Source organism: Humulus lupulus, chromosome 9 (genome assembly GCF_963169125.1).
Source record: "Humulus lupulus chromosome 9, drHumLupu1.1, whole genome shotgun sequence".
NCBI lineage: Eukaryota > Viridiplantae > Streptophyta > Magnoliopsida > Rosales > Cannabaceae > Humulus > Humulus lupulus.
In genome coordinates, this window is record NC_084801.1 from 154,404,132 (window position 1) to 154,426,699 (window position 22,568).

Consider the following 22,568-nt stretch of genomic DNA (forward strand, 5'->3'; position numbering starts at 1 on the left):
CTCAGCTTTACTTCAAACTCAGTCATGTTCCTTTTACTTATTCCACCTGCATCATTTGAAACACTACCAAATTCGGCTTATAAGTGAGGAAAATCATGCTCATTAAAGATAACATTTCTTGAAATTATAATTCTAGGCTTACGATTTTGATTAACACAAAGTCTATACCCTTTAGTTCCTATAGGGTAACCAAGAAAAATTCCCTTGACAAATTTAGTGCCTAGTTTATCATTGGACTTTGCATATGCCACACAACCAAAAACTCTCAAATATTTCAAGATTAAGGCTTTTCCATACCACATTTCATATGGAATTTTCAAATTTATAGATCTGTTCGGACTCCTATCTATCTAACAACATGCAGTAGCAAGTGCTTTTCCCCAATAAGATTTAGATAACCCTAAACTTACTAACAAACACCTAACATTATTCAGTAGAGTACGATTCATCCTCTGAGCAACTCCATTCTGTTCTGGAGTACTGTTCTATGTCTAGTGATACTATACTCTTGCACAACATGTCAAACTCATGGTTTATAAACTCTAAGCCATTATCGGTTCTAAGAGTCTTTATTCTAGAACTTGTTTGATTTTCCATCTGATTTTTTCATACTTTGAACTGTTCTAGACATTCATCTTTAGTCCTAATTAAATATACCAAACACATCTAGAGTAATCATCTACTATAGATAGAAAGTAATGCTTACCTGAGTGTGTTGGTATTTTGCTAGGCCCCCATAAATCCAAGTGAATGTACTCCAACACCCCTTTTGTATTGTGCTTTGCTGCAATGAATTTTATTTTATGCTGCTTTTCCAAATACACATGCTTCACAGAATGGTAATGCATAGATCTTCAACCTGTCTATGCTCCCTTGTTTGTGAAGCTCTCTTAGCCCTTGCTCACTGATATGTATCATCCGTTGGTGCCACAGATGCATCTCACTCTCTTAATCTTCCACAAAGAAAATAGGCTTCATCCTTCTTGGATTCTTTCTCCAACTTAAAGTTCAAAGTCTTTGGACTTTAAAGCTCCAAGAACTCCATCAATGATATCTCTACCATACTTTATCGCAGCTTTCACTTCTTAGTATGCCATAGGTAATGAGCGCAGCAAGATTATTAATTGGCTTTCCTCATCCACCTTGTGCTCGATATTTGCCAAACCATAAAATTTCTCAAGCTCGAACTTGTCCATGGTTGACATAGTCTTCTAGCTTGTATTCTTAATCAGTTGTAATGCGGAAGCTCTAGGATCTTGAACTTTCTTCTCCCTTTTGATCGAACAACCTGGCTCTGATTTTGTAGGAAATAAAGATAGATTTCCTAGTTCAAGAACCTCAGATGAATCTCAGTGAACCAAAGATGAAACTAAGCACACAATTCAGTAAGACTAATTATCAAACAGTTAGAAAACTAAAAGCATAAAAGCATAAATCGACACAAGTATATATACTCGTTCAGAGCAAGATCAATGTGATCTTGAACCTAATCTAGTTTTAGGAACCACTATCTCTTCTTTATTCAATCAACGAAATGAGTAAAAAGCTTCCATCGAGCATCTTGGAACAATCTTGGATCGAACACTCTAAGCACTCAATCTCACAAGTGTTTCCCTCTCAATCCCTAAGTAATCACTTTCCCAAAAGTTGTGCTTCTCAATACAGTTCCCCAAACCCAGCTCTCAGACACTTTCTCTCAATACTAAATCTTGATCTCCACACTTGAGCTCTTTTTTTTTATCTAATGTGTTTCTCGTTCTAACAAGTGGAGTGAAGTTGTCATTTTATAGACCAACGACTGATTTAACACTTAAGTCAATAGGGTTGTTATGACAATTGAGAACCTAACACCTCACTAACATAATCAGTTGGAATTTGGAGGAACTACTCCCACAAAGACCATATGTTTAATTTATGATAAGTTTACATAAATGTGGGAAAAATAGATGAGTTTCTATATTTATGGATAAAAAGAAATGCCACAAAATATGGTGAATTTTGCAAAAAAAAAAAAAAAAATTTAAAACATGGGAATTCCATAAAATATAAAAAATAGATTACCATATTTTTACACAAAACTCTCTCGCACTCTCACATCCTCTCCTCTCTCTCTCTCTCTCTCTCTCTCTCATGATATTCTCTTCATTTTATCCTTTCTCCCTCTCTCCTCCCCCACTTGGTTTCTTCTTCTCAGCCCTCCGCCAGAGACACCACCTCTGCCCTCCACCGATGACGTAGCTGTAACGTCCTACCAATTCAAGGCCGTTACATTGTGTATTTTAAATAGTGTTTAACTCACTAAACGAGTCATATGGACTTAAAATGTGTAATTGAAACTAACACAAGGTTTAGGTACTAAAAATTGTGTTCAAACAATAACCATTTCATTAAAAAGGGTTTAAGTCTTTACACAAGATCCCAAAAAGAGTTTATAAACTATACTAGATACAAAATGAATATAGGGGCCGGCCTAAGTGGAAAAATCAGGGTTCAACCCTAGTTCCAGTAGAGATCCTCAACCGTGACGGTCGAGCAGGCCGCATATGTACACCCTGCCCCTGAAGCTCTCCAACTCATGGTTGGACCAACTTTTCCTTTCCTTTACCTGCACCTTGTAGCACCCGTGAGCTGAGGCTCGGAAAGGAAACATAATCATGTTCATAAGCAGTTAATCAACAAATTACAAGATCATAATTAACATGCATAACAGTAATAACCATATTCGTTCATGCATTTAATCCACATAAGCGACTATAGAGTCGCACTGGAGGCCCATTGTCCTATTCCCATATAACCAGCCTTAGAGCTAGCCAATCGCATCTTGTGCTTCATTTTCCAAGCGGCCATAGGGTCGTTCAAGTGTATATCACGCTTCTGGGTTGGCTTAACCACATCAGCTTGCGTTCAGCATGTTGTTGCCGCCCCTTGAATTATACGCTGAGCATTTCAATTAGATATATTAGATAAATAGTCATCATTTAACACAGGTATGCATAACAAAATCAACATGTTTAATAAAACATTCTAATCATGGTTATAACCATGTTCGATAACTGGGCTCAAACCCTAACCACAGTCCAAGTGCAGTTTTCTTACCTCAAGTCCCGAGCAGATAGTGTATGGCAACCCCGAGTGCAATCCTTTCCCCCCGAGCCTAATGGTATAGGCTAGTCACAACCATAAAAAGGAATAGCTATCAAGAAATGAACCAATAAAGGCTTCTGGACCGAGTCTTAGCCTCTGGGACCTTGAACCTTACTAAATCGGGTAGTAGAATCCTTCCCGAGCCCTCAGGTTTGGGTTCCTACAACCCAAAACATGAATTTTCCACTTTTCCTCATTTGAGTCGCGGCACGCCCCTAAAAGAGTTGCATCTCTCAACTAGGCAGAAAGCCTAGGCCCAAAATCCCCTACACACGCTCTGCAGCGCTAAGGTGGTTCGAGGCACCCCTGCCTCGACCAAGTTCATGGGGGCCGCGACGTTCCAAGAATAGTGCTGCGGCGCGACCCTACAACTCAGAATTTCCTTGCGATTTCAGAACTCGCAAATCCCTCAAAACTGTCCCAAAACACAATTTTGACCCAATTCGACCACATAAATGGTCTCAGCAGCTCAGGTATACAATAAACAACCTTAAAAACTTAACTGAGACTCAACAAAACTCAAAATTTAGGAAAAACTTTTAAAACCAAAAATCAAAAGCTCAAAACCAGAATTACCTCTTGCTAAAACGTTTCCCTAGCGGTTTCCCTAAGCTTAAATTCTTCCCCCATAATTACTTCAATTCCTTAGCAAACTTGCTTCCAAGCTTTAGAATAAAAAATTCTCTTCAAAACTTAAGGACTACTAGAGAGAGAGAGAGAGAGAGAGATAGAGTGTTTGGTACTTCTGAGTTAATAAACTCATCTTGGCTAAGTTAAACCAAAGGTCCAAAAGAATAGAATGCCATCACTTATTCAATTTCCTCTCAAAGTTGACACTCTAATCCTGCATTATTCACGATTCCCACTTAATTCCACCATGTACCAATTACCACTATTTTTCCCAAAATACGACTCATACCCCAATGAGTCCCGGTAACCCACCGAATTACCCAAAATACCCCTTGGCTCACCCCAAGCCAGGTATTAATCTCAGTTGTGACTAGACTACTATCTTGCTCAAAAGGATCGACTCCTACCGAATATCTCAAATGTATCCACATAATAATTCAGTCTCAATCGTATAATACAATATAATCACAAATATACCCTTAGCGGGTCAAAATTACAAATATGCCCCTTTAAATAAAAACAGGTCTTTTACGCACATTTAATACACTTAAACATGCATAATCAGTCATATAATAATATAACTCATGCAATTCACATAATGCCAATCATGCAATTCGATTAAATCATATAGTATTCCAATAATGCCCTCATGACCCCCTAATCAAGGCACTAAGCCTTATTAGGATCTTTGGGACGTTACAACAGCCCCTCACCCGACGACGATCCTACTCCATCCCTCTTTGGTTCTTCTTCTTCTTCTTCTTCTTCTTCTTCTGGTTTTAATGTTATTCTTTTTGTTGTTCTTCTTATTTTTCACATTTTATTTTGCATTTTAAATCTGACTTTGCACTTTGGATTTGATTTTTTTCTTCCAGCCCTAACTGTCGGTTACCATCACGATTTGTTTATGTTTTTTTTTTGTTCAAATCTGATTTTTTTTCAGACCTATTTAAGTAATACCATGGCGGCTGATTTTTTATATTCATATTTGATTTTTTTCAGACATAATTGTAACCAGTTACAATAACGATCAATTTAGATTTTTTTTGTTTAGATATGATTTTCTTTTCACACTTAACTAAGTAACCAAGTACCATGGTGACTGATTCTTTTTTTTAGATTGGATTTTTTTTTTCAAACATAGCTGTAACCAGTTACGATTATGATTAGTTTAGATTTTTTGTTAAGAATAGATTTTTTATCCAGATCTGGATAAGTAACTAGTAATCATCGCAATTAGTTCTTTTTTTTTCAGATTTTTTTTTCAAACCTAGTTGTAACTAGTTACATTCACAATTAAGTTAATTTATTTTTTTCGTATCTGTTTTTTTTTTCCAGATCTAACTAAGTAACCAGTTATAATTCAGTTGGTATTTTGATAAAACATTACTAAAAAAAATCAAAATTATTTCTATAGTTATAACCAGTTACCACCACATGACTTAAAAATAAAAATGATTTTGATAGTGGTAACCAGTTACCCCACATCACTAAAAAAAATTGACAGTGGCATACGATTACTACCACATCAAATAAAAAAAAATCAAAATTGTTTTGATAGTGGTAACCAGTTATTGCGGAGAAAATATTGAAGAAGATAAAAAATGGAAGAAAATGAGAAGAAATGGGAATAAAAAGCATGGTGAAGAAGTTCTTAGTTTTTGTGTAACGCCCCGATTTCCCGAGACGTCACTTATGAAAGTCTATTTAAATCAATAAATTAAATAACCATTTAAAATACTATTTTATTGAAATAAATAAGGCATGAGATCTCACTATTTCTTCAAAATAAAACATTTTCAAGTCTTAAAACTTGATCCAACAAAAGAAAAAAAAACATAGTCCAAAAGTGATCAAATTCCATAAGTCTTTAAAACATTAAAACGTTGTGAACCCTCCACTAACATGTAACATCCACGCCTCGAGCCCGCTTCACTCACTGCGTTGCTTCGCCTTTACCTACACACAGAGTACCCGTGAACTAACGCCCAGTAAGAAGAGCTATGTAGGACATAACCCCCCTCTAACCAGATAATACAACATAGCTTAATCAAAACCTTAAGCAATAACAATTCATATAATACTGATACAATGCATGTTATACTCACACACATAACAAACAAGGTCTCATACCGCACATTATGCTCACATACGATAATCAACCATACATTCATGTTGATCATACATGAAATGTAATATGCCCTGCCTCGTGTTATTCTCACACTTGGCATCCAACGGGGAACTCACTTACCACAAGTTGTACTCACCAATGATAAGCTCTTAGTGTACCTGCAAATGTTATGCTCACACAAGCAGCGAAAACCCTAGCACTATTCTCATGCTAACAATACTAAGTGTATATAGTAATTAACCGCAATACATAACATAAAATAAATACAAACGAAGGAACAAGGTTGTATGCTTAAACATACACCCCGTGCACAGATGTCCACTCTTCTTACCTCAATTGCAAAAATATTCCTTTGTTCTACCTCGAACCCCTCGCTGAGTGTCCTTGTTGAGAACTAGATCCTAAACACCTAACAATATAATGACACACTCAAAACACAAATATGAACTACATCAAGGTTTCACCACAAAATTACAACCTATAATACTAATCATCACATTTCTTATCATCTTTATGCACAAAACAAATAGATCATAACCAAATAATCAAATAAATTACCACAATTTACTAAATTAGATTCTAAGCTTATTTTTATGCCTATAAAGTCACATTAAACTAATTATTTCTTTATAATGATTTATTTTCAATAATTATCATTTTAATTACACATAATTCCCAAAATAATTGGATACTCAATAAAATTACCCAAACCAGAAACTAACATGCTTCCTAACCATTTATACAGATTACGAAACATGATTAAACAACTTAGAAACTTATACAAATTATTGTAATTATTTATGCATAAATTACCCCTTTTTTTACATGCATAAAATACCAAATAATTAACCAAAAATAACAAATCCACCTAACATAGTTCTAAATCAGTACCAGACACTAAGATACCATTTTAATTTCATAAGAACAGTGCCCAAGCAGTAAACAATAATTTTAGCAACACCAAGTTATTTTCTATAATTTATCTACGTAGATAACCCATTTTAATTCAAATAATTCAAGATAAATAATAAAATAGTAAATAATTATCCCAAATTTCACAGAATAGTTTCTAACCCTTAAATATGCTTACAATAATTATTCTGAGTCATTTATATTAGCCTAGGTATTTTCTATAATTATTTAAGAAATAACCAAATAAATTCGTGAAAATTAAAAAAAAAAACGTTTGAATCTTCAATCTAAACATACAGAACAATTTGGTATCAATCACAGATCATATAAAAATTATCTAAGAATTTTCTGAACAGTTTAAGTATTTTTCATAATTATTTCCTAAGAAAATTTAAATAATTCATAATAAATCAAGGATTTATCAAACAAATACCAAACGTCACCAAACACTCTAAATTATCATGTAGAATCTAAAACAAGAATTTAAAAAAAAAAAAAAAAACCTCTGGAAATGCCTAGATCGGGTTTGCCGGAAATATCGCCGGATTTGTCTTCTCCGACGACGGCGACTCTAGGGCTGAGTTTTGCTGCGTTACAACCCTTCTCTTGCTTGGAAATGATCCCCTTATGTCCAGAACTTCAAAACAATAAACCCCAGCCCAAAAAGATGTCCGTAACCCCTTGTTCCAAAGTCTTATTCTCTAAGTCCGGTGTACCGCCAAAAATGGAGCAAAAAATGCACTTTGCGTTCTAAGCCTTTAAACTCCGATTCTTTACGTCCAAATTGATCCTTGGAGTCCCCTAAGCTTGTACACATGCCTCCATACACCCAGAATTCATCTAAACACTCTCAAATATGAAACTATGCAAAAACCCTAACTTTAATGGTGAAAAATGGTGGATTTCGAAAACAACACTTTTAGGTCTTTTTACCACATCAAAAACCTTCCTTAGATCATAAATAATGTATCTAAAATGATCAAAACAACCCAGATTTTCCCTAAGCTTCCCAAACCCGAAATTATACTTTCTCTCTCTAGGTATTGTGAAAAAACGGTTCTTTCTCTCTCTAAGCTTGCTTCCCACGATTTCTCTCCCTCAGAACTCTCTTGATCGTGATATAGCAATAAATGAATGAGTAAAACATAACTTGTTGATAGTAGAACGATTCTTCCTCTTATTTCCCCAAAACTAGAGAATTTTCATTTATTTTAAAACAATTAAACAACTAAAATAACTAATATCTTGTTATATCATGAATTTTTAATAAGATATTTGAGATATTGTTTATCATAAAATGTCCTCAAAATATCCCTCAACAAATCCCAAAAATGGGGACATTATAGTCATTTCATAATTGCTTATAATTACTATTATTTAATCCATTTAAATAATAATAATATAATAACTCAAAAAATAAAAAAATAACTCATACCATATTATTATTATTATTATTATTATACTCATAATAATAATAATATTCATAAAATAAATAATAACTTTAACCCGAGTCATTATTTATTTATTTGGCATTATGCACATGCCGGGATGTTACAATCATTTCCGAGATATTTAAACATAAGAAACCATGAATTTTATCGCCATTGGAAATCATGCATATCCAATATTCCATCAAAGGAAAAGAAAAAAAAATGACAAGGATGCACATAGTGGACAAAATTACGAAATTGTCCTTCCGGGAAAACGGATATTACAAATTATCCCCCCCTAAAAAAAAATTCCTCCTGAAATTTCACTGAAACAATTCCGGATACTGCTGTAGCATATTTGATTCGAGTTCCCAGGTTGCTTTCTCAACAACACTGTTCCTCCACATCTCTTCCACTAAGGAAATAGTCTTATTCCTTAGGACCTTGTCCTTTCGATCGAGTATTTTCACTGGACCTTCATCGAATGACAAAGCCTCCTGCAAACCCAAGGTCTCGTAGCTCAGCACATGCGATGGGTCGGATACATATTTTCAAAGTTGTGACACATGAAATACATTGTGCACCCCAGACAATGATGGTGGTAAAGCTACCCTGTAAGCCACATTGCCCACTCTATCCAAAATCTCAAAAGGTCCGACATATTTGGGACTAAGCTTTCCCTTCTTGCCAAACCTCTTCACTGAGATTCCTTTCCTTGGACTCACACGCAGAAATACATGATCACCAACTTCAAACTCAACATGCTTGCGGTTTAGGCCTGCATAAGACTTCTGTCTGCTCTGAGCTGTGATCATTCTAGGCCTGCTTTTCTGAATAGCCTCATTGGTGTGTTGCATTGCATCGGGTCCAAGTAATTTTCTCTCTCCCAGTTCATCCCAGTGAAGTGGAGACCTACACTTTCTTCCATACAACATTTCATACGGTGCCACCCCAATGGTAGATTGGTAGTTGTTGTTGTACGAAAACTCAATCAGTGGCAAGTATCTACTCTAGGATCCCTGAAAATTAATGAGACACGTTCTGAGCATATCCTCTAAGATCTGATTTGTTCTCTCGGTCTGACCATCCATTTCTGGGTGATAAGCTGTACTGAACTTCAACCAAGTTCCCATGGATCTCTGCAAACTCTCCCAGAATGATGATGTAAACCGAGCATCCTGATCGCACACAATAGAGTACGGTGTCCCATGTATCCATACTATCTCATTCATGTACAACTCGGCGAACTGATCCATAGAATAAGTCATGCGCACCGGTAGGAAGTGAGCCGACTTGGTATACCTATCCACAATTACCCAAATTGCATCATGTTGTTTTGTGGTCCTAGGTAACCCTGTCACAAAATCCATAGATATCTCATCCCACTTCCACTCAGGAATATTCAACGGTTGCAGTAGCCCCGCTGGTCTTTGATGTTCTACATTAACCTACTGACAGGTTAAGCATTTTGCTACATATTCCACTACATCCTTTTTCATTCCCGGCCACCAATACAATACCTTAAGGTTGTGGTACATCTTAGTGGTCCCGGGGTGAACTAAATATGGGGTAGTATGAGCTTCCGCTAGAATCTCTTTCCTCAACTCATCACTATCTGGAAACACAAATACGCCTCTTGAATCTGATCAGTTTAGTATCTGACATATTGAAATCCTTGACATTCCCATCCTGCATCTATTGCTTTAGATCACTCAACTTCTTGTCTGCACTTTGCCCTTCCCTAATCCTTTCTAACAAGGTGGACTAAAGTGTAACCTTTGCAAGTTGTCCTGTGATCAACTCTATACCAGCTCGTTCCATGTCTTCCAGGATCTTCCTTGATACTCCTTGTAAAGAATAAACCAATACCAGACCTCTGCGACTAAGAGCATCAACTACTATGTTGGCCTCACTAAGGTGATACATTATCTTCCAGACATAATCTTTGATTAACTCTAGCCACCTTCTTTGCCTCATGTTCAATTCCCTCTGCGTGAAGAAATACTTTAGGTACTCGTGATCTGTGTAGATTTCACATTTCACCCCATAGAGGTAATGACATCAGGTATTTAATGCAAACACCACTGCAAATAACTCTAGGTCGTGTGTTGGATACCTATGTTCATAATCTTTCAATTGCCTTGAAGCATAGGCAATTATTTACCAGACTACATTAATACACAACCTAATCCTTGCTTTGATGCATCACAATAGACCACAAACTATCCTCCATCCGATGGTAAGTTGAGTACCGGTGCCAATATGAGCCGACTTTTCATGTAACGACCCAAATTTTCTAATAAGGCTTAAGGGCCTTTATTAGTGTGCCGGGAGGGCATAATTGGGATTAGAATGAATGTTATTGATTTAAATGCGTAAATATATGATTAATAGTGTGTTTATGATAATTGATGATATTATATGATGATGTGATATATATGTTTGAGATATATGCGAGAACCACATTATTATGTGGATAATTCTGCAGCCGGCGACTCGAGGCGATCCTAGGGCTAGATAGCGGGAAAAGTCACAACGGGGCATTATAATTGACTTTGGACAAGTCAAGGAGTATTTTAGGTATCGGGTAGTGATTTAGACTATCGGGTGATGAAAATAAATAATTGGAGATATATTTGAGGTTAGGATGTCTAAGCGGGATTATTGGGGGATTTTACCGTTTTGCCCTCGGGAATGTCTAAGGAATATGTTAGAAAATAGTAGACACAAGTTTAAACCGACCTTTCTCTCCTTCTCTCTGTTCTCTCTCTTAGCAAAGGCAAAACCTTGATTTTCAAGGGGGAAATTGACTGAAACTTGGGGGAATTGAAGGGCTGAACCAGAGGATTAGCTCAAGGAACTAATCAAAGGTTGAATTAGAGCCAAGGTAAGCATTAATTTTTGTTTCTGAGGTTAGAAATTTAAGGAAAAATGGCTGAGTTTTTAATAGTTGTGGTTTGGACATTCAAGGTGGAGTTGAGGCTTAAAACTCTGAAGATAGGCCAGGGGATCCTTGGAGAAACGATTCTATAGCTGAGGTAAGGTTTAATTTAAAGTTTGATGGTTGAATTTGAGAGCTTTCATGGCTGGTTTTGAGTTTTGTGGGTTTGAAATCTCAGAAATTAGAATTAGGATTTTGGTGAGTGTTAGGTTGGATTTTTGGTTGGATTGCGTTGTTTAAATCATTATAATGATGTTGTTATTAATTGGTATTGAGTTAGGGGCTTTGGGATGGCTTAAGATGAGATTTAGAGATTGAAAATGGTGGATTTTTCTGGGTTCAAAGGGTCGGGCTGCGACATGGTTCTTGGTGAGCCGCGACCCTTCGAGCCTGTTGCATGCTGAGGAAGAGGGCGGGCCGCGGCATGGTCCAAGCAATGCCACGACCCTTACCTATTTTTGTGCCTTAGATGGTTCTGTTTGGGGGCCATGCCGCGGCATGGGTGGCCTATGCCGGGGCGCTTAAGGGATTTTGGGATTTTGAGATTTTAGGCTTGGGAATTTAACCTAGGGTGCTCGGGATTGAATCTTTTACCATATTTGGTGAGGTTAAATGATCCGGGGACTAGAACTTGGTTCGGAAACTCATTTAAGATTGTTAATGGTATCTTTCATCATGGTTGTGACTAGGTGTTAAGCTAGGGCTCGAGGATTGGATCGTGCTCAAGGAGTATCGCCCGTAACTAACTCATCTAGAAGCTAAAGGTAAGAAAACTACACCCGGTTGAATATTTGAACGGGACTAAGGGCTCCCTGATATATATGATTGAAAGAATGGTATTATGCCATGTAAATTGTAACCAACGACCTAAGCGTGCCACGGTTAATTTGTAAAATTGGCACGACTCAGACACTGGTATCCGAGGACAGCTTATTATGCACTGAGCTCGGTTTAAGCGGGCCGGAGTCAGTGGGTTAAACAGAGGGTGCGACCTAAGGTGTCGACCTTAGTATTTGTGTTAATTGACTATTATAATTGGCTATGAATGTGATTAATGAGATTATTGAATAATCTGAGTATAGATGAGGTTACTTGTACCTTGATGTGTGCTTATATGCTGTGGATTGAATATCTGAACATGCTTATTGGAATGTCTGTTTGATAATATTGTTTATGCTATGCATGTTGTTTTCTTGCTGGGCCTAGGCTCACGGGTGCTGCGTGGTGCAGGTAAAGGCAAGGGCAAGATCGATCAACCTTGATTGGAGAGCTCTGCAGGGTGAATGTACATGTCAAGCCGCTCAACCGCCACGGTTGAGGAGATTACAGGGATGAGAGGACCAGAACCTTGTATTTTTCCTTAGTATGGCTAATGTTTACTCTTAACTGTTGAATTTTGTAAACCAACTTTTAAACATTGCAAATTTTGGGAATCCCTTCTGTAAACTGTTTATAACTTATAAAATGTATCTTTTGAGGCCAAAATGTCTTTTAGCCCTAGAACACTTTAGCTAATGACACGTTTTGATTAAACGACTTGATTAGCAAGTCTCACACCTTTATAAATACACAGTGTAGTTGTCTTGGCTATCCAGGGCATTACATTTTAGTTCCTAGAAGCTTTGCTCACACTTGCCTGATGAAATGAGTTTCTTTTTTTTTTTCTCGTGAGTTCCGTCAACGGTCTAGCTATTTTTGAGAACCCTTCCACAAATCTCTTGTAATAGCCTGGTGAAACGTAGTAAACTTTTGACCTCAGAGGCATTCTTTGTTCTTGGCCACTCCTTCACTACGGCGACCTTAGTAGGATCAATCTTGACTCCCTTGTTAGTGACAATGTGTCCCAAAAATGCAACCTCAGACAACCAAAACTCACACTTCTTATACTTCACATACAACTGATGTTCTCTCAATCATTGCAAAGTCAAGTGTAGGTGCTCCTCATGTTCTTCCGGTGTCTTAGAATACACCCGTATATCATCTTTGAACATGATGACAAAACAATCTTGAAACTCCTTGAAAACCGGTTCATGAGGTCCATAAACGATGTTGGGGCATTTTTGAGTCCAAACTACATTACTAGAGCTGTCTTCTTCATTCTTGATTCTAACATGATGGTATCCCGATCGAAGATAAATTTTAGAAAACACCTTTGGCCCCTGTAGCTGGTCAAATAGATCATCAATCCTCGAAAATGGATACTTGTTCTTTATCATCACCTTATTTAGCTCTCAGTAATCGATGCACATCCATATGGACCCATCCTTCTTCTTGGAAAATAAAAATGGTGTGCCCCAAGGAGAGTAACTCAGTCTGATAAACCTTAGCTTGAGTAATTCTTCCAACTGTGTCTTGATCTCTTTCAATTATGTTGGTGCCACTCTTTATGGTGCTCGAGATATTGATGTTGTCCCTAGCATAAGGTCTATCACGAACTCAATCTCCTTATGCGGTGGTAGCCTTAGCAACTCTTCTGGGAAGACATCGAGAAATTCAACAACTAATCTCGTTCCTTCAGACCTCCTATCTGCTTCTTTAGTGTCATCGACCATGTTCACTAGGTACCTTAGACACACATGTTGCAACATCTCTCAAGCCATCATCATTGAAATAATAAAGTTTGGGGTTTCTTTCTGATCAAACTTTTATGCGTATTCAGTAATAGTGAGACTCCCTGATTCCAGTCTGATGAATTCATCCATATTTATAGCTAGGATGACTGAGTTATAATACTTGTCTAAACCCGTCCAAGTCCATAGTATTCACATCCTATGCCTATTGCATCACTTTTTACCATGTGCAAGCATCATTCCTTAGCATTTATAGGACGTACAGACCACTCGTCATTTCCGTGAACTATGTTTAGGATGTTCTCCCTGCGGCTGACCCACTATTATGCCTCAACTGGATCAGTGCTTCCCTAAAAAACATTGTGGATGTTGTTTCCGAAACCTCTCAAATAATGGCTCCTTTCTATCCTCTATAGTAGGTTATACCACTAAAGCTAGTGATAGTCTTTTCTTTTCTCTGGCCCCACCAATCTAGCTGGCATCAACGGCACTGCTTGACGCCTCATTTGCTTCATTTCACCTTTAGATGGTGTCTTCCATTCATAGTAAAATGCTCCTACCATCCCCATGGTTCTGGTGGTAAACTGTTGTTTCCCCCTCAACCTCAACCATGAAACTCATACCAATTAAGCACAAATAAAGAATGCTTTGACCTTAAATAATGAAACTAAGCATTTCATCAATAAACTTGATAAACCGAAGGAAAAAATTTTAATTGCAAATTTTCCAAATATCAAATCATCTTCGAATTAACCTTATCAAGTTTCTAGCTAGAGACCCATACTTAGCTATCTATCAAGCTTCTCAACCTAGTACTACTATGTGCATCAACTTAAAAGACAAAATTCACATAAGTAAGAATTTAACACTTATAGAAAAGTGAGTCGAGCTCGTCTCTTGGCGATGAACTTTACATGTTAGGGCTTACCACAGATTCTTTAGGATCGTTTTGCTCTGATACCAATTGTAATGCCCCAATTTCCCGAGACGCCACTTATGAAAGTCCATTTAAATCAATAAATTAAATAACCATTTAAAATACTATTTTATTGAAATAAACAAGGCATGAAATCTCACTATTTCTTCAAAATAAAACATTTTCAAGTCTTAAAACTTAATCCAACCAAAGAAAAAAAACATAGTCCAAAAGTGATCAAATTCCATAAGTCTTTAAAACATTAAAATGTTGTGAACCCTCCACTAACATGTGACATCCACGCCTCGAGCCCGCTTCACTCACTATGTTGCTTTGCCTTTACCTGCACACAGAGTACTAGTGAGCTAACACCCAGTAAGAAGAGCTATGTAGGACATAACCCCCCTCTAACCAGATAATACAACATAGCTTAATCAAAACCTTAAGCAATAACAATTCATATAATACTGATACAATGCATGTAATACTCACACACATAACAAACAAGGTCTCATACCGCACATTATGCTCACATACGATAATCAACCATACATTCATGTTGATCAGGCATGAAATGTAATATGCCCTGCCTCGTGTTATTCTCACACTTGGCATCCAACGGGGCACTCACTTACCACAAGTTGTACTCACCAATGATAAGCTCTTAGTGTACCTGCAAATGTTATGCTCACACAAGCAGCGAAAACCCTAGCACTATTCTCATGCTAACAATACTAAGTGTATACAGTAATTAACCACAATACATAACATAAAATAAATACAAACGAAGGAACAAGGGTTGTATGCTTAAACATACACCCCGTGCACAGATGTCCACTCTTCTTACCTTAATTTCAAAAATATTCCTTTGTTCTACCTCGAACCCCTCGCTGAGTGTCCTTGTTGAGAACTAGATCCTAAACACCCAACAATACAATGACACACTCAAAACACAACTATGAACCACATCAAGGTTTCACCACAAAATTACAACCTATAATACTAATCATCACATTTCTTATCATCTTTATGCACAAAACAAATAGATCATAACCAAATAATCAAATAAATTACCACAATTTACTAAATCAGATTCTAAGTTTATTTTTACGCTTATAAAGTCACATTAAACTAATTATTTCCTTATAATTATTTATTTTCAATAATGATCATTTTAATTACACATAATTCCCAAAATAATTGGATACTCAATAAAATTACCTAAACCAGAAACTAACATGCTTCCTAATCCTTTATACAGATTATGAAACATGATTAAACAAATTAGAAACTTATACAAATTATTGTAATTATTTATGCATAGATTACCCCTTTTTTTACATGCATAAAATACCAAATAATTAACCAAAAATAACAAATCAACCTAACATAGTTCTAAATCAGTAACAGACACTAAGATACCATTTTAACTTCATAAGAACAGTGCCCAAGTAGTAAACAATAAGTTTAGCAACACCAAGTTATTTTCTATAATTTATCAACGTAGATAACCCATTTTAATTCAAATAATTCAAGATAAATAATAAAATAGTAAATAATTATCCCAAATTTCATAGAATAACTTCTAACCCTTAAATATGCTTACAATAATTATTCTGGGTCATTTATATTAGCCTAGGTATTTTCTATAATTATTTAAGAAATAACCAAATAAATTCATGAAAATTATAAAAAAAACGTTTGAATCTTCAATCTAAACATACAGAATAGTTTGGTATCAATCACCAATCATATAAAAATTATCTAAGAATTTTCTGAATAGTTTAAGTATTTTTCATAATTATTTCCTAAGAAAATTTAAATAATTCATAATAAATCAAGGATTTATCAAATAAATACCAAACATCACCAAACACTCTAAATTATCATGTAGAATCTAAAACAAGAATATTTTTTTTAAAAAAAACCTCTAGAAATGCCCAGATCGGGTTCGTCGGAAATATCGCCGGATTTGTCTTCTTCTCCGACGACGGCGACTCTAGGGCTGAGTTTTGCTGCGTTCCAACCTGTCTCTTGCTTGGAAAATGATCCCCTTGTGTCTAGAACTTCAAAACAATAAACCCCAGCCCAAAAAGATGTCCGTAACCCCTTGTTCCGAAGTCTTCTTCTCGAAGTCCGGTGTACCGCCAAAAATGGAGCAAAAAATGCACTTTGCGTTCTAAGCCTTTAAACTCTGATTCTTTACGTCCAAATTGATCCTTGGATTCCCCTAAGCTTGTACACACGCCTCCATACACCCAAAATTCATCTAAACACTCTCAAATATGAAACTATGCAAAAACCCTAACTTTAATGGTGAAAAATGGTGGATTTCGAATACAACACTTTTAGGTCCTTTTATGTAAAGAACGCCCTAGACTAATACTTACAAAACATTCGCATAACATAGTTTATAAAAGAATACCATTCATTATCAAAGTCTCAGGGGGACTTGTTTAAAACCATGCAAGTTGGCGCCATAAGTTTTAAAATAAAACATAGATTTTTATGCAAAGTTCAAAGAAACCAAAAATTTAAATAACTGAGTCCCACTGATAATTTAGGAAAGTCTCTTAAAAACAAAACATAATTTAAATGGCGTTCTACGTTTATCGTTTCTCCGTCCATAGGATTACCCCACGCCATACACCCCATGATGATAGAACTCCTCACGTCACCACGCGTGCCATAAAGAAATCCTATTTGCTACCTGGAAGGAAAGTAAGGGGGTGAGCTAAAAACCCAGTAAGGAAGTACAAACAAATAAGCAAGTAAGAATACAACAAAAACAAACACTAACGTTCATCTAAAACATCATGGTATAACATAACATAATCGTAACATATCATCATATCACAACATAATCGTAACATATCATCATATCATAACATAATCGTAACATATCATCATATTACAAACATACAACATACATGATGAGCATGGATCGCTAGTTGTCCATGTCACCCTATGAGGTAAACAGGAGATCACTGGTCCTTGAATAATCTCGGCGCGTCCGCCCTAGGAGTTACGTCTCAATGTCCTTAGTAACTCGTTCGATGTATCTGACATCGTAATCTGTTTGATGTATCTAACATCGTAATCTCTTTGATGTATCTAACATCGTAACTGGTTTGATGTATCTAACATCCATACACATATCACATTCAACATATCATCACGTTATGGCATTCATAATTCATAACAATTCATTCATACAACAGTCTTACCATTCATAGCATAAAATCACAGAATCTATCTAACTTCCTTACCTTAGGTCCAAGCTAAGAAATTTCACAATCTTTCAACGAGCCTATATCATAATCAAAATAACATTTCTTAGGTTCATAAAATTACTATTTTGCCCTTCCACACAACTCACGTGTGCATGGGTCTTGCACACATAATAACCGTTACACATAACATGCAATTATTCTTAACTACACATAAAGCATGAAAAGAATAATGCTCATTTTACCCATTTTACTTGCATGATCGTTTTATAAAAACCACATAGTTGAATAATAAACATAATTTTGGACGTAAAAGTGGAGTTGCATGTAACATGCATACGTGGGAACATTGCGTAATAGAGACGTTTTCAAAAACGATAATTCTACATTTCTTACTTTTATTGTTTTAAAATCAATAGACTTATTACATGCTTTATTTTTCTTAAAATTTCTAAGTTGATTAAATTTCTCAAAACATTATTTTATTTTAGCTCAAAAATAAAATATGTGACAAATTTCATTCATTAATCTCAAATTACAAAGAATTAACCAAAAAACTTGGATTTAATTAAAATGCCTATTTTTAATATGTTTCTTTAGAAAAATAAATTTTATCATTGTGTTACATAAATGAGGTGAGAAAAATATATTTTTAAGTGTGGAAAATACATTTTGCTTTAAATTATTTAAGACTTAGTTTTATGTAACAAAAATCCATATGTGACAATTAAATAACAATTTTTTTTAACATTTTTAAAACAAACTTTCAGCCACCATTTATTTTCTTCAAAAATCACAAATAAATAGAATCTAAATATTTTTCTCAATCAAAACAAAGAAAAAATCATAACTTATCAAAATATGCATTCATACCATTAAAAATACCATTTTTCAATATTTTTAAATCAAACTTTTACCCAATCATTTTTAAATCAAACTTTTACCCAATTATTTGCAAAAATCAGCAAGCTTAATTTCTCATGAAACTCATCTTTTATCCCAAAAATTTCACATAAAATCATACATGTCCAAAATCTCATCATACTCTTATTATATACATGATTCTAATATTACTAACATATTCACATGAAATCTTATAAAACCAATTTTCTATTCCATTGAATCTACACATGAAATCCAACAACAATAACCATGGCAATAGCATACATAAATTCATAACACCATATCTCATGAACATGCCTTTACAAAAACCCTAACATAATTCTTATCATATTTCTAAAATCATCATTTACCATTTACATAAATCAAAGATTAAAAAGATAACCATAGCAATATAAACATAACATATCTCCTCATTATAAACCCTATCAAATCCATTCCCTCAATCATACCCATGAACCCTTTTTAAACAAATCATATTCTCAAAATATACAAATCATAATCATCAATCCTACAATAATCAACCATTAGCATCATCATCAAAAACCTAAAAAAAAAACCCATCAAAACCAATATATAGGCTAAGAAAGACCATTACCTCTCTTGATTGTAAAATCAAGAACACAATAAGATCAACACCCAAACTTCACACCCTTGTTCAAGCCTAGGGTTTTTTATTTGAAAACCACCATGAGGAGGAGAAAGAACCCAAACACACACAACAAATAAACAAATCAATAATATATAATCAATAAAAAGAGATTAGACAAACAAGAAAAACAAGAGAACATACTCTAAGATGGGTTCCTCTTCACCTTCTTCTTCTTTCTTTCTTTCTTCTTCTCCCTCTCTCTCTACACGCCACTCTCTCTCTCTCTCTCTCTCTCTCTCTAATTTCGGCAGCCACAAGAGCAAATGGCTCTTCCCCTCTTTCCTTTCCCCTTTATCCTTATTCTCTCATAATGGCTTAATAAAAAGAAAAGGTAAGTTTCCTATTCTCTCCATATTTTCTCTTAATTTTTGTATAATTATTTTTATCTTTAAATGGCAAGGAATAAAAAGATGATCACATCCTTACCTAAAATAACCATGGTCTTCTAATTTTAATTTAATTGAATCAAGAAAATAAATGGAATAAACCATTCTTTTCCCACTACACATACACGTCCACACTACATGCCATTTCCTTTATTTTTATTTTATTTTTCTTTAATTCCCTACTTATTAAAATAAACTACCCAAAAATATCATAAATGGCAATTATAAAATGTGTAGAAAATCCACACATGTGCACCTTATTACCATGTACTAGCACACACTAAAACACTAGAGTGCATCACTATCTACCATGCACCTTAGTGCATTCAATCATAACTCACATAATTACCTCAATTGTCACATTTATTTAAAATGTAACACTAATAGTAAAATAACACATGTTACACACTATTCACTTATTAAATTAATTAACCAAACAAACAATTAACAAATTTAAATTCAAAAGATTATACCAAACAATTCTAACAATTAAATAAAATAATAAACAATCAAATAAAACAAACAATTAACTAAATAAAATAACAACACTTAAATAAAACAATTCATCACACTTAACATTTAAATAAAATAAAACGCAAAAATTTAAATAATCTAAAAAAAAAATTTGGTGCACTACATTTTACCACATCAAAAACCTTCCTTAGATCATAAATAATGTATCTAAAATGATCAAAACAACCCAGATTTTCCCTAAGCTTCCCAAACCCGAAATTATACTTTCTCTCTCTAGGTATTGTGAAAAAAAACGGTTCTTTCTCTCTCTAAGCTTGCTTCCCACGATTTCTCTCCCTCAGAACTCTCTTGATCGTGATATAACATTAAATGAATGAGTAAAACACAACTTGTTGATAGTAGAATGATTCTTCCTCTAATTCCCACAAAACTAGAGATTTTTCATTTATTTTAAAAAAATTAAACAACTAAAATAACTAATATCTTGTTATATCATGAATTTTTAATAAGATATTTGAGATATTGTTTTTCATAAAATTTCCTCAAAATATCCCTCAACAAATCCCAAAAATGGGGACATTATAGTCATTTCATAATTGCTTATAATTATTATTATTTAATCCATTTAAATAATAATAATATAATAACTAAAAAAATAAAAAAATAACTCATACCATATTATTATTATTATACTCATAATAATAATAATATTCATAAAATAAATAATAACTTTAACCCGAGTCATTATTTATTTATTTGGCATTATGCACATGCTGGGATGTTACAATCATTTCCGAGATATTTAAACATAAGAAACCATGAATTTTATCGCCATTGGAAATCATGCATATTCAATATTCCATCAAAGGAAAAGAAAAAAAAAATGACAAGGATGCACATAGTGGAAAAAATTACGAAATTGTCCTTCCGGGAAAATGGATATTACATTTTGTTTTTCAAAAAATAATGTAAAAAATATTTTATAAAATATGAATGATAAAAAATATTACAAATAAATTAAAATTATAAAAATAACATCAAAACATATTAAAACTAGCTACTAAAATTGTATAAAATGAGAATATGGTATACAAATAAAACATTACAAACATATGGGAAAAAACTCCCATTAAAATGTAAACAAAAAAAAAAAATTGTCATAAGAAACTTAAGAAAAAAAAACTGAAGTATACAAAAAAAAAAATCTCATATTTGATGTAATTTCCTCTTAATTTATCAAGTGTCATAACAATATGATCTTATATATGGGTGGGCATCCAATCCAATCCAATCTTTTTGTACTAATGCAATCCAATCCAATTAAAGGTTGGATTTTGAAAATCAACAGCCAATCCAATCCAATTAAACACTGAAATCCAATCTAATCCAATTAGTATTTTGATTGGTTCGATTTTTTAATTGGACTTCGAGTTGGAACTTGATTTTTGTTTTCGAAACTAAGTTGGAACTTGATTTTTAATATTAATTTAAAAAATACAAAAAATCACTTAAAAACTAAACAATAACAATCATTTAGGTTCAAACTACATAAAATTATTAACCTTACAAGTTTAATCCAACTAAAAGCTTGAAGTAGTATTGAAAATGAGAGACAAGGATGATAATAGATGCGTATTTTTAGTGTTTTCTCCTCTAATTAGGTGTGGAAGTGTACACGGAAAGATTAATAGTTAGCGAATAATAATATATTAAAAAAATATAAATATTTTTATAATATATATTACATGTAATTGGATTTGATCGGTTTTCAATTAGATTTTGACAGTGTCATTCATGATCCAATCCAATCCAATTAAAATCCAATTATTCAAATCCAATACAATTCAATTGTAATTGGATTGGATTGGTTTGGTGTAATTAGATTGGTTTGGATGTTGCCCACCGGTGGGCTTGAGTTTTCATAAGATGAGTTTGTACGTGTTTTCCATTCATTAAATTCCAATTTCAGTAAAAACATCATCTTTTAAGCCACAAAATATATGGTCTAGTCTCACTTTTAAAGCTCAATTTAAACATATAACAATCAGGGTGTATATAATTTATAAATATCTATAATGACTCACAATTCTCATGAGGGGCGACACCACTCCTAGGTCTATATAGGTAGAATTCTTACAGTATTTTGTTACCCTAAAATACTTGTCTTTTCAAGACTGAGTTCTATTAAAAAAAACATTTCAGTTTTAACCCTCATTTTGGTAACACACTAGTACTCAGATCGTAGATGAGAC

General features: G+C 34.4%; 1 long non-coding RNA gene across 1 annotated transcript; it reads right to left on the reverse strand.

The window, feature by feature from the left end:
- Positions 1–17,303: 17,303 nt before the first annotated feature.
- Positions 17,304–20,681, reverse strand: LOC133802233 (uncharacterized). Its single transcript, XR_009877204.1, has 3 exons — positions 19,598–20,681; positions 19,403–19,468; positions 17,304–17,384 (listed from the first exon to the last, which is right to left on the reverse strand). It is a non-coding gene; the product is annotated as an uncharacterized LOC133802233 (long non-coding RNA).
- Positions 20,682–22,568: the final 1,887 nt, after the last annotated feature.